This window comes from Xiphophorus couchianus, chromosome 1 (genome assembly GCF_001444195.1).
Source record: "Xiphophorus couchianus chromosome 1, X_couchianus-1.0, whole genome shotgun sequence".
Classification (NCBI taxonomy): Eukaryota; Metazoa; Chordata; class Actinopteri; order Cyprinodontiformes; family Poeciliidae; genus Xiphophorus; species Xiphophorus couchianus.
Window position 1 is genome coordinate 8,866,831 of NC_040228.1, and position 13,296 is coordinate 8,880,126.

The following is a 13,296-nucleotide window of genomic DNA, read 5'->3' on the forward strand; positions in this document are numbered from 1 at the left end:
TATTGCTTACAGGAAGGGTTTCTTTCAACCCAACGTCGTGTGTTTGGCTTTATTCCACTTCAAGATAGAAATCGAAGCTTTTCATTCTAAATTGGAGAACTTCTTTGATGTCTCCTTTATCGTATTTGTAGCCTTGAACGTGTTATTTTCTGCCTCTCTTTGGCAGGGCCACGTGGTTTTTTTTGTTTTTTTTTCCTGTGGCGAGTTGCTCGATAAACATGGGAAAAGTGCGAGGAGCCAAGGAGGACGTGAAAGCGGCTAAGATTAGGACGATAAATGCGTCACTTCATCTGGAGGCCAACAAAAGGACCAGTTCAGTTAGGCTGCAACAAGTCAATGTTTACCAAAGAGTTAAATGGATTAGGTTGGAGTCATAGAGCTGTTCGACCACACAGGAGCTGCCGCCAGTCGAAAGTTTGCTCAGTTTTTCTTTATGACACACGCACTCATCATCCACATTAGCAGAACATGTTTACAGCCAACGATGACATTATGACATTTTATATGATTTGCTAGTCCTTGAGAATTCACTTTATGCTCCTCCACGTTCATAAAAAAAAAATGTTCTCTTTTCACACGTCTGCATTTTCCTCTTTTGCTTTTCATGTTATTTATTGGTAAGTTAAACTGTTCAGTTTTATCCGGAAGCCCGTTGAAAGGCTGTTTACATCGTTTACATCAACTGTGTGATTGTGAGCGTGAGAGGGAATAAAAATACCAATAGGTATTTCGTTCCATATAACACAGTAGGAGTGTAACCGGTAAACCTTTTATGGATGCAAAAGCAAGAACCCCCCACTTGATAACTTTGTGTTTCTGTGTTTGATATGATGTAAAGCACTTTGAAATGCCTTGCTGCTGAAATGTGCTATACAAATAAAATTTGATTTGATTGATTGATTGATCCACTTTACCAAAACTTGGTGAGCTACATCACAGATACAGTGGGTGTTTGATTTTTATGTTATGAAGCATTATTGATAAACTGAAGCTCTATGCTTTTTTTTGCTTCATGCAGAAACAGCTTAACAACCAATAAGTTCCCTTTATAGCTGGTTTTCCAGACATAAATACCACAACTGTGTCAGACCAAAATAAATGTCCCTGCAGATTTAAAATGTTTCAAGCCCCCCTGCATATGCATACAAACTAGCTGCTGTTTGTAATAAGCACACCAAAGAACAATGTTAACAGTATAATCTAGCTAATAATGCAAGTGGATTCTCCAAATGAATCACACAGTTCCACTTTGAACTACTACCGCACCTGTTCATGTCAGCATCTTTGGTATTTAGTAGAGCTCACCTCTGCTGTCATGACAAATCTCCACCCACGCCTCATGGACAAAAGCCTCCAGTTCCTTTTTTATTGTTGGGTTTGTGTGCTGCATTCGCCTTTTCCAAATCCAACCTGAGTTTTTCAATAGAGTAAAGGTCTGTTGACCATTGTACTATCTTCCAGGACTTCTTCTGAAATCAAGCCTTAAGGAACTTTGAGATGCGCTTGGAGTCATTGTCCTGTTCGAAGCTTCAGATTCTTCATCGACAGCTTGACAGTTTTTCAAAGACTTCCAGATATTTGACTGAATTCTACTTGGCCCCTACATCCTGCATGCTTAAAAGTATGGATAAAAACCCCACAGCACCATTGACCCTCTGCTATGCATCATGCTGTATTCAGCATGCCTATTTCTACCTCCTCCAGACGTACAGTACTGCTGATTCATTGGCCCAACAAGTTCTGGTTTTTCACTCGTCACTCGCCAAAATAGAACCCCAGAACCGTTTTGGGTTATTTATAAAGTTTGGGGAGTATTGGAGGTTTTGGCTCAGTAGCGTTTGTATGACACTGATGATATCAGTGCTCAGAAAATGAAACTGCAGTGGCTGCTGCCGCAAAGTCTTACCGCAGGTTTTTTGATCACCTGCCATTGATACCTTCGTCTTCCTGCTACATCCAGGTGATGCAGCCACTGTTCCTTTAGCTCTAGCATGCGATGTAACTATACAATGTTCTGTTTCAAGCACACCTAATTCAACTAATGAAGCCATTGATTAATTATATCAGATTGGTTTGAGACCATGCCTGATTTGCAAACGTGTGTTAAGTCAGTGTGTTCAATCATTTTCAGACAGCAGTAGTCTGCAAAAGTTGGATTTAAAGTGTCATTTTGACCAAAGCCTTAAAGGTAAAAATGTAAAATTTGTTAATCCCTAACACCTGAGCAATTTCGAATGGTCCATACGTGGGGTTAAAATAATTAAATGTTTTGTAAAGGTGGTTAAGTTATCTAAGTTTAGGGTGATGTATTCTAAGGCTACAGACAATACAATAACAAACAGCTGTAATAAAAGCCTTAAATCAGTCAAACTTATTTAAACTCTGTTGGAAGAACTTCTCAGTATTTTCGCTCTGGTTTCTTGGAGCCTCCTGTGGTTTCTCCTCAGGTGAACCTGGCCAGGTCCGATTAGTAGGAACTAATGAGGACCACGCAGAAAAGCTGGATCAGCGTGTCTTTGTACGGACTGTCCACACAGTTATGGGTGACTTTTAACGTAGTGCTTTCATTTTAAATTCAGGACCAGCTGGCCTGTTTTCAGAGATCTTGCTCTTATTTTTAATGGTTAGTGTTCAGGTCAGATTATGATGATGATTGTTGGAGTAGAGGAAGAAAATGGACTCCTACGGCCTTTTGAGTTGCTCTATCTTTGTCATTTTCTATTTTGTCCAGCAGCTAATGTCATTTAGCTGCTGGACCCATATTTCACCTCTTCTTGGGCTCTTTCTTATGAATACACATCATAACACCAATCATTTGAACATTGAAATATTATCCTATGATATTTGTTGACTTAGTATTTGAAATCAATCAATCAATAACTTAAGTTATTTTTTAAATTTTGTCAGTAGAAATTCTGAAAATAACACTTTTATCTTGATAACACAATGCTTTTATGTATAAGGTCAAAAATCCTTGTCTGAATACCATTCTGCTTGCTTTGCTAGGACGGCAAAACCATTTCTGTCGCACAAAACGAGTTTTAAGAGCCTTCGGCGGTGCCGTGTCAGTCGAAGGGAGGCAGCAGGGTGGACGGTTTGTGGCGACAGGTGGGAAGGGTTACGTTAGGTTGGATCAGACAGCAGTGCACACCAAAGTGGCACTAAATGCTCAAGGTTTGTGAGGTTAATTCCATAAGAAGAGTTCGTACAGCTGGAACTGAGAAAAACAAGGACAGCCCACGGTCATCTGCCTGTAAGGAGAAGACTGAGTCCTTGAGTTTAATTGAAATTTGGACTTGACACACATCCCAAAAGGTTTTACTTAATATTTACATATGGTGCTTGGCAAAACTGTTAATTACTTTTTTAATTCTTTTCAATTTTGTCCCATTGGAAAGAAAAACATCATTATAAATTATTGAGATTTTGTAAAATTCTGTAGATATTTACACATAAAAATATCAAAAGTGTGAGTACATTTGTTATCACCTGAATCAGTACTTCAGCTGCAACTAAAGCTGTAAGAATCACAGGCCATTTCTCAAGATCCGCTCAGCCCCAGTTTTACACATGTTTGTTTATGACATTTTTTTTGTTTTTTTTTTAGAAATAGTTCAAAATAAGTCACATTCGTGAACATCAGCTTTCAGGCCTTGCAAATTCTTAATCTGATTGAGGTCTGGACTTTGACTGGGCCATTCTAACACAAAGCTTTGGCTTGTATATTTAGAGTAGTTTTCCTGCTAGAAGGTGAACTTCTGCTCTAGTCTCAAGTCTTTTGCGGCTTTTAACAGGTTTGTATTGATTTGAACTTAGCCCCATCCGTAAGTCCATCAGGTTAAACCACTTTCCTTGTCCATTTTATAGGAATACACACCTACAGCATGATGCTGCCAACACCATAATTTACAATTTTACACAGTGTTAGTTTCTGCCACACAATGTAATGTTTTGCATGTAGATCAGAAAGTTTATTTTAGGTGTTATTTGTACAGTGCAAATTCTTCCCTATGTGGGAATAATAGGGTAAACTGGAAACATAAGTTTATGTGGGTTTTTTCAGTAACATATTCAGATTTTGTTCGTTTGTACATATACATACAACTCCAAAATTGTGGGTGTTTTTGCTTTATCTTTCAAGTTATGAGCTACTTTGTGTTGATCTGTCATATAAAAATCCAATAAATATTAGGGTGTAAAGATACTGAAATAAGTTTAATAACTACACTGATTTTTCTCCCAGAATGTCCCTCAATATTACCTGATCCAAGTTATAAAAAGTATATTTTTTAAATTCAGTGTAGTTTTTGTTGTTCTTCCCAGAAAATAAAATTCAGTCTATTTTTAAAATACTGTTAAATAGGAATGTCTTGACCCAGAAATTTGTTGCTTTGTTTTAAAAAAGAAAAACCCATAAAATACCTAGAAAAAACGTCTTTATAGCACAAACTTTTATGCAAACAGACAGACTGGTGAACTGTTGCTATATTTTTGTAATTAAATCATTGAGTGAAGAGTTAAATTGCATTTAGCAATTAGATCCACCTTTTAAGATCCTTTAAAGCAAAGTAGCTCTTCACGTGAGTCCTTCGTTAGACGGCAGGTCAAGTTCACGTACAGCCTATGCATGACTGAGTTTAATATAAATCACTGATTTAATTAAAGCATACTCATTAATGTGATGGAGCAAACAAGGTATTCCCAGTAACTAGCAATGAATCACGCTCAATGAAAAAAATGTAAAAGATTAAAAAAGAAAAATGTCAAGTATACAAACCAGTTTACAACTTGATAAAGTTTTGAGTTCTTCGCAGTTTATCACTACTTAAAAAGCAAAGTAAGCCATCCTTCACTCTGACTGATTCAGTCTACGGTGAAAGTTGGCCCGGTGTTTGGATCCTAGGTGGGGACAGTGTACAGTACATAGCAGCCTGTTGCCCTCTGCTCTGCTCTTTCCCCTCACTGCCTTCTCAGCAAATTTGTCAAAATGGCAAAAGTAAAATGTTTGATTTATGGTGCTGCAACAGATCTGCCTTGAGCACTTTCTTATTTCATAATACCATCAAGTTTCTTGCCATTATGTCTTTTATTTTCCAAAACCACTGTAAGTTCGGTCAGTGGACAGAGGGCCGGAGTTACCAAAATATTCTGTGGCTGTAAAGAAAATATAGTCACAAATATAATATAAACACAGAAGCCCATCATGTTAGCTGTGAGCTATGTTTCTGTGAAACACTAAACACCAGACTGGCTTACCGGAGCAGATAGCACATCTGACTAACCAGCTGATGTCAGCATGTTATGAAGCTTTCTATAGAGGGGAATACCAAAAAGTAATATTATTTTGTGTAATATGAACTTGAAAACTACTTCTAAATTTAGAAGATGTTATGAATTATGAATTTTGTTAAATTACATTAACAGACCGGATGGGTCAATTACATTAACAGCAGTAGGTATTGGTGGGAATAGCTACTGCTTTCAAACGAGATGATAGCACATATTTTTTTGTCATATTTTTTGTTCATTCCTACCATGTAGCCGTTGCACTTCTACTCAAGTTTAACAGACTGAGAGAATGTTTTGCTGGCCCATGCCTTGTTTGTTTCCCTTAAGTTTGCGTTTGAATTGTCCAAACTGAAATAAAAATGACTGAATTATATCCGTGTTGGCTGAATGTTCGAGGTATGTGAGCACATCTAGACAATAGCCAGTCGCATTAATTGCTTCTCCCTCACCTCAAACCTGGGTTTGGGTTTCCAGGCAAATACAGTGAGTGAGTTTATTGATTAACAAAGTAAATGAAATGAGTATTAGAAGGCACTTGTGTCTTCATATTTTACCATGTGCACACTCGCTCAGCTCTCCTGTAAAATGAGTAGAAATATTTCTGATTATGCCAGCCAGCGTTTGACACAGATGACTTGTGGAGAGATTGAACCGTCTTACTCTTTACGTCTTTGTTAACCCAAACTTCAAGACATCAACATGCTAATCTAGTTGGTTAAAACAAAGTAAAAAAGCGATCACACTTTTACTAGCTTCGGAGAAGATATGAAACACATCGGGTGAAACGCAGTTGTGATGTAAAAATGTGGTTAAAACGTCACATGGAGTAAAAAACCCACTACCACCTTTACTCAAATTATTTAATTATGAATTAATTGTTGGACTTATAGATGTACTAATTTATTAACATGCTAAAAAGATCTAATATTAATTAGGTTTAATTTGACTAAGCTATGTCACAGTACCTTATAACATAAATCAGTTAAACAGAGCAAGCAAAATAATTTACAAAGATTAAAACAATATTTATTATCAAGTATAAAATATAAACATAAGAAAGGAAGATATATTTAACTTAGAATAATAAATTGTGAAATTAAAATTTTATGTCTAACAGCACTTATGAAAAGACAAAATAATTTTGAACATACTAAGTGTTTAAAGAGACAATGAAATCTTTAAATTCACACAATTACTTCACACTTTCTACCTATAAATCTGATATATAAATATATATATATATATATATATATATATATATATATATATATATGTACATACATCTCTGTCTCTCATGTCAAGATCACAACAAGTCACAGTTTTAGTATATTGTCCTCCCAATAATTATATCTTCCTTTAACTTGGAAGGTAAAATTCAATCTGCAAAACAGCAACAACAAAAAGTTATTTATATAAACAAATGTGTGTATAGTTAGTTTTCATTTTTTTATTTATCGTCTGAGCTCTGACTAGTCTGCGCTCAGACGTTTACATATTTAACGTTTACATATTTAAGTGTTAAATATGTAATGTGTTTATCATTTAGCAGTTTGCAAAGTCATTTAAAAAGACACTCAAAATGTTACAATTATTAATAAAATCTAATAATTGTACCTTTAAATTCCTCCATATAATAAAACTGATTAAGATTTAATGCTGCAAACTATTAAACTATCCTTTGCTGCCATGTGGACTTTTTTTTTTTAACTGTTGATTTTCCATTTCATTATTAGGATTATTGTGAAGGAACATTTCCTTATTCCACTAATTCTGCTCTGACTTCTAGTCTGCTGCTCTCATGTGTGATCCTCCCAATCATCTAGTTAACCTTTTGTTATTGTCTCCGTCTAAGTACGGAAGTAAACTTTTCTTGGGATTGTCTACAGTCTTTGACTGAGCCATGTCTGAGCTTGTTCCCTGTCTTTAATCATTTGCCGACAAAACTCATATAGGAGCTCTCCTATGATATGATGTACAAAGATTGAGGTTTATCATAATAAAGCTCCATCTATGATCCAAACTTTAGCATTCAGCAGTTTGTAAATGCAATATGTCTATTACCTTCCAGTGCGTAGTTAATACTAACCCTGATTTGATATGGAGTTACATTAATCCAGTTTAGGAAGTCTTCCAGAGCGTGTGTGCATGGATTAAAATGTTGCCACAGAGAAAAATGTATAAAAACTTCACTTAGCTTAAGTTAGTTTAATCTGCACAACAAAAAGCCAGGGCAGAACATTGAAAAATACAAAATATGTGAATGACATTTTTGCAATACTGTCTAGAAAGGGAGCAAGCTGTATGCTGATCACATAGGTTTTAAATTTGCAAGCTATATCATGACAAAATTGCTGGGGAAAAAAAAAAAGCAACTTAATTACTGCTTGTGCTTGTACAATTTGCTCAAACACTGAACTAGAGTGACAAAATACAGGCTGTATGCACTGCTGGCAAGTCAATGAAAGTTAAACTTACCCAGGATAATATTCCTGCGTCCTCTATTTAGGACAAACACGTTTCTGCTCCTGGTTCTGAACTGGGTATTCTTCCGTCTTCAGTTTCATTGTTTACTCCCCTGGATACAAAAGGCAGTGAATGCTGCTGGATTTGTGAGGGCATGGGTGAGCTGAAACATGCAGCAGAAAGAGGCTCCTCACACCCGGAGGAGGCAGACAGGAAAAGACGAGGAGGAAGAAAAGGAGATAAGAGGACAGAAATAGTCAAGAGAATTATAAGGTGTCAGGAGAGGAAGAGAAGGTGAAAAAACTAAGAAGGAAAGATATAAAAGAGGTATGAGAGGAAGCCAAGCAGAGATAGAGAAGTCATTTGAGGTCTTTCCAGGAGATTGAAGGATGCTTGGACAGCACCATGTGTGTGTTCACGTTCACAGCCAGGCTAAGCTTCCTTACTCAAAGATGGTAAGCTGGGTCAGTGTAGACCATGCTGCCTCACATGACCAGCGACGCTCCATGTAATCCAGTAATCCGCTGCTCTCCCACTGGGGCTCCTGGCTAGACAAAAGCATCTCCTTTTTTAATTAAGTATAATTTTTAAGTTTCTTAAACTTCCATCCTCCCCCTCCGACTTTTGTCCTCCCTCACAAATCCCAAACACCCTAATCTAGTTTACCCTCTGATTGAATCGCTTGATCTCGTTGGTCTTTTGGTAACACCGAAGCTGTGTGTGCATGGACTCATCCACTCGCGACACTGTAATATAGCGAGTGGATGTTCACACAATGAATGAACTAATTGGTTTTAGCAATTTAAAAAAATATATTTTAAAAAACTGGTGATGCAAAGAGAAATCCGGCTAGAATCTGACGATGTTCACCTTGTTCCATCCTCACAGTTTGGACGCATCAGAGCAAAGCAATGTCACAGTAGCCGCACGTCTCAACATTGTTCATCCAGGCTGCATGAGAGCAGGAGAGAGAAACACTTTTAGAAGATACTAGGAAGTCTAACCAGGGCACAGCAATGTTGCTCTTATTTATTAATTTTTTTAGGTTTCTACTTCGTTATGTAATTGATGCTGGATCGAAAAATGTGGCTGACCAGTTAGAAATCTCAGCGCCATGTTGATCAATACTACAGCAACGTCAATATGGCCCTCATTTTTATAAATAGCATTTTTACAGTCACTACTCTTTTAGGCACAAACTGCTAACATGCTAATTGATTATAAAAAGCTAAAATAATAAGAAAGCTAAAAGAACTTATTTTAATGCTCTTCTTGTTCTTCCTTGTAGTCTAATTCTTTCAGAAAAAAAATTGGAATTGGCTAAAGCCTGAAATATTCTGGATCTGGCCCCAAACTTCAGAATCTATTTTAAAATAATCCAGTTAAAAATGGACCAAGTGCATGCACACAATCTTCCTTTATTCTCATCAGATAAAAATCCTATTTCCAGAGAAATGTTCACTTTTATTAAGAATCGAATATTCATCCAAGTCAGGGATCTTTTTTTTTTCTTTCTTTTTTTGCAACACAAACAGGCAGTAGGTCATTTTGCAAAGAAGTAGAAGGAAAATCTTTGTTATTCCAGCTGCCAGTGCAAACAAATATCTCTTTTCACTCCAGCAGTACACCCAGGCATTGACCTTTGAAATGGCCACCTCTGTGTCCGATCGTCTCCCTTACTACCTCATTATGCACATTAAAAGATAAAATGGCGTGTAATTAAATTACATTAAGTTCATAAGTAACTGCTTTTACAACCAAACATCAAAATGTTCCCACACAGAGAATAAAAACAATAAATCTGTCATTTAACATAAACATGTATGGATTGTTTTGAAACCAAACTTTAAATTATAACTTAAATAACATGGCCTTCATTCTGTGCATTCACCCAGACATAATGTCTTTTATTTTTTTCTTTTCTTTGTATATTTCCGTGGCCTGGTATTTATGAAAATCTTACTTTTTATTGTATTTGCTTTAAGGTGAGTTTTCCTTCCATTTAAGAGATAAACTCCATGCTACAGGTTGTCATCACTCCTAATTGGCTCATGCTACCAAAAAGGGAACAGCCACTAATTATAAATTAGAGCCGACTAACTGCACCTTTCACCAAAGCTTTGTGGAGACGGTGATGCAGACACTTCTTCTTCACTTTCTCCAAATCAAACTATTGTGCGTTCTCGCTTCGTTCTACAGATAGAAATGATTGTCATGTGCATTCAGAAATGTACCCAACCCTTAATGTGCAAAGCATAAATCACAAAAGGGACTTGATTAAAGCTTTGGGTCCATACTGCAGCCCTGTGACGTTGTTGTTGCGCAACACCCCCCCCCCCTCCTTTCTGTCTCTACTCTCTCACTCTCGTACTTCCTCTTCTGAGAGGGGAGATGTGCTACCAGCTCTCCGTCTAACGGGTACGTTGAGTTTCCTAAATCTGCTGGGATTTACCCTGTCCAGAACTGAAGTAAACTCTGTTTAAGCTGGTTTCGAGAAACGATTCGCCTGGTTATCTGACGGCCTACATCCAGGTGTCCCACCCTTCTTCCCCCTGTGAATTAGCCAGACTGAGCAGCCTACAGCCAACTAGTTTCACAGAGCACACCTGTTAACGGTCGCTCGTTCTCTATTTTGCAACTTGCATTTGTTATTGAACCAGGTAGGTTTTAGTGACTCGGGCGAGTCCCAAGGATGTTGTTTTACATATGGGCTACCAGCAACCTAAAAATATTTTCCACCTCTTCCTCTCCAGAATCAAACATCACAGCTATTTTACAACCATCAAAGAACTTTAAGGTGACTCATTAACTGAATGTCCACAACATCTTTAGATTTTCTTTATGCTAAATATTTTATTAGTAAGGCATTTTTGCAAGGGTCAGTACAGCTTAATTCAGTAGCAGAAATAATCAAATAAGTAAAATCAATCATCTAGTCTATCTCTCCCTACTGCTGATACTGAGAACTAAAAAAGGAACCTTAGAGCGAGACGGACGGAGTTTGGCGCCTCGAACCCCAGACCTGGCACGACGACGAAGAAGGTGCGGCAGCAGGAGGAGGAAGTTGATCGACGAAGGCAGGGATCTCTGTAGGTCTGATGAACTTCTTCTCCGCATGGATGGTGAGGTCACACAGGACTTGGTGCTGGCAGGAAAAAAGGCACCAGTTCTTCTTCCTTGTCTTTGTCTTCATCTTTGTCTTTGGGGTCTGAACCCAGCCGATGAGAGAAGTGCGATTCGAAGCCACAGATTGTGGGCCAGACGGGTTGGTCTCCATGTGCAGGACAGTCTCCGGCTCCGTGGCCCCGGCTCTTCTTCAGCTGCAGAGTTCTTTGTCCATCTCGATCTTGGCTCGAAGCTGCCCGGAGGATCCAACAAAAGGTTCCTCTTTTGCACCCACCTTATATAGGGTTCATCTGTCTGCTTAGACAGATGATCTCATATCCGTCACTGTCTTAAGAGACATCATGTCATGATGTCTGTGCTAATGTCTCAGGGTTGCTCAACCTCCTATGTCCAAATAAGGTGCTGATCATCTCTGCTCTCCTGTTAGTTCCCCTTTTTCCCTTCCTTTCACCTTTCACCTACCATCTACCTCCAACATATCAGTGATGTTTAATTGCAGTTACACCTTTTTACACCATTTCAAGTTTAATGTCAAAATCACATTTATATCACATTTATTTTCTTTAGCTTCTCTGATTTAGCATTCATTTATGATTTTATAACCATAACTTATTAATTATTCTTATTATAATCTTAATGTGAGTTATTACAGATGTTTTCTGAAAAGAAACCAAGAATAATCCATGATTCTAATTATTTTATACCAAAGTTACATTTGCTTGTTTTTCTTATAAGTGTTCTCACAAATATAAGTGTAAGTATTATTACAAGTAAACCTGTATTAATATAAGTATTTTACTTTGAATCTTATCCAATTACTAATAATGTTTAGATTTCATTCTTTAAAACTTTACCTTTAAACTAAGGAATAGTCTCAGCTATTTTTATAAATCTGCAGGCTGGAAACTTCCTCTTTTTCCAGGAAACCTGCTTTTCCTGTTTAATGAATCTCTCTGACTGACTATGATTTCTTATGATTAGATAGAAAAAAGTAGAATTAAAGCGAAGTTTGCATGAGACAAAAACAACACACACAACCAGATTTATTTTATTGACACTTAAGTCTACTGTTGGGCCTTGATGTCACTTGAGTGATTCATTTTAAAGATAACTTTATTTATTATTACTGTTAAACTAAAATCTCCAGCATGGGGAAGTGGGATGAGCTCGGATTTTCTTGACACGTTCTTCCAGAGACGTGGCCTAATCAATCCGTCATAAACGACATGATTAACTTTAAGGCCTGTGGTATTTTTAGAACAGACCAAGCTAAAGAAGGAGGTTAGATAACAGTTTATATTAGTTGAACTGCATCTGCATTCACTCCTAATTGTTTTGCTTCCTAACAGCTCAGACATTGCTGTAGTTGGCTGGTGTCGATCGCCCTCCGCCACGAGTTAAGCAGCTGATCTTCTATACAAGAAATTCAGAGCTGGTTCTACTGGGAGATCCTAACTAGGAGGTGATGGTAACCCCCGATTCAACAATTTCACCTCAGAAAACCAGACTGGACTGAAGTAAAGAGAACAAACACTCTTACAAACTAAACTGGGCTATGTGCGGATCATTAAGAAATAAATGTACTAAATTAAAAAGAAAGTCAAATTGCGACTATTATTTTAATGCTATGCTAAGTGAAAATATGAACCATCCTGCAAAAGTATGTGAAAACAATGAAATCTTTCTCAGATTAGGCAACCAAAAGTAGGTAGATCAGACTTTTACAAAATAAATAATCTTGACGTCACCAGTGTTGTTTTCTCTTCCAGATAATTTTTTTTGATGATTTAATTATTTCTACTCATACTAAATTGAACGTTGAGCCTGTCTTTGATCATCCTACTCAGACATTTATTTCTTCCCCAATCTCTGTAGCAGACGTTCATAAATCTCTGACAAAGTTGGAGTGTAAGAAATGAGCTCGTCCACATAAATCACCTAAGACATGAGACCACACTGATTTAAATAATTATCACCCGATTCATATATTGTCTCTGTTGGCTACCCTTCTTCCCTACTTTTATGACCAACTGAAGCATTTTCTCTCAGACAACAGTAATCCTAAATTTCAGTGAGGTTACAAGTCAGCCAATAGTAATGTCACTGCAGCAATGCTCATTACAAATGACGTAGTCAATTCATTTGACGTCAAACAACGTATATCTATATTTATAACCATCTGTCTATATTTTCTTTCTTTTCTATTCCACTGCTTTGTCATTCCATCTCTGTCTCTAAGACTGCCTGTCATTTTTTTCCACTAGAGCTGTCGCTGCCATACAATAGCGAAATAACCTGGTCAAAGAATCGCACCTGTGCTCTCCGGGTTTTCTTCTAAATGCTCGACCTTTTGCTGTCCATCTCCTTGCCGCTCATGTTCTCTTTGCAATTTTCCGCAGAAGCTGTCAGGATTTCTGT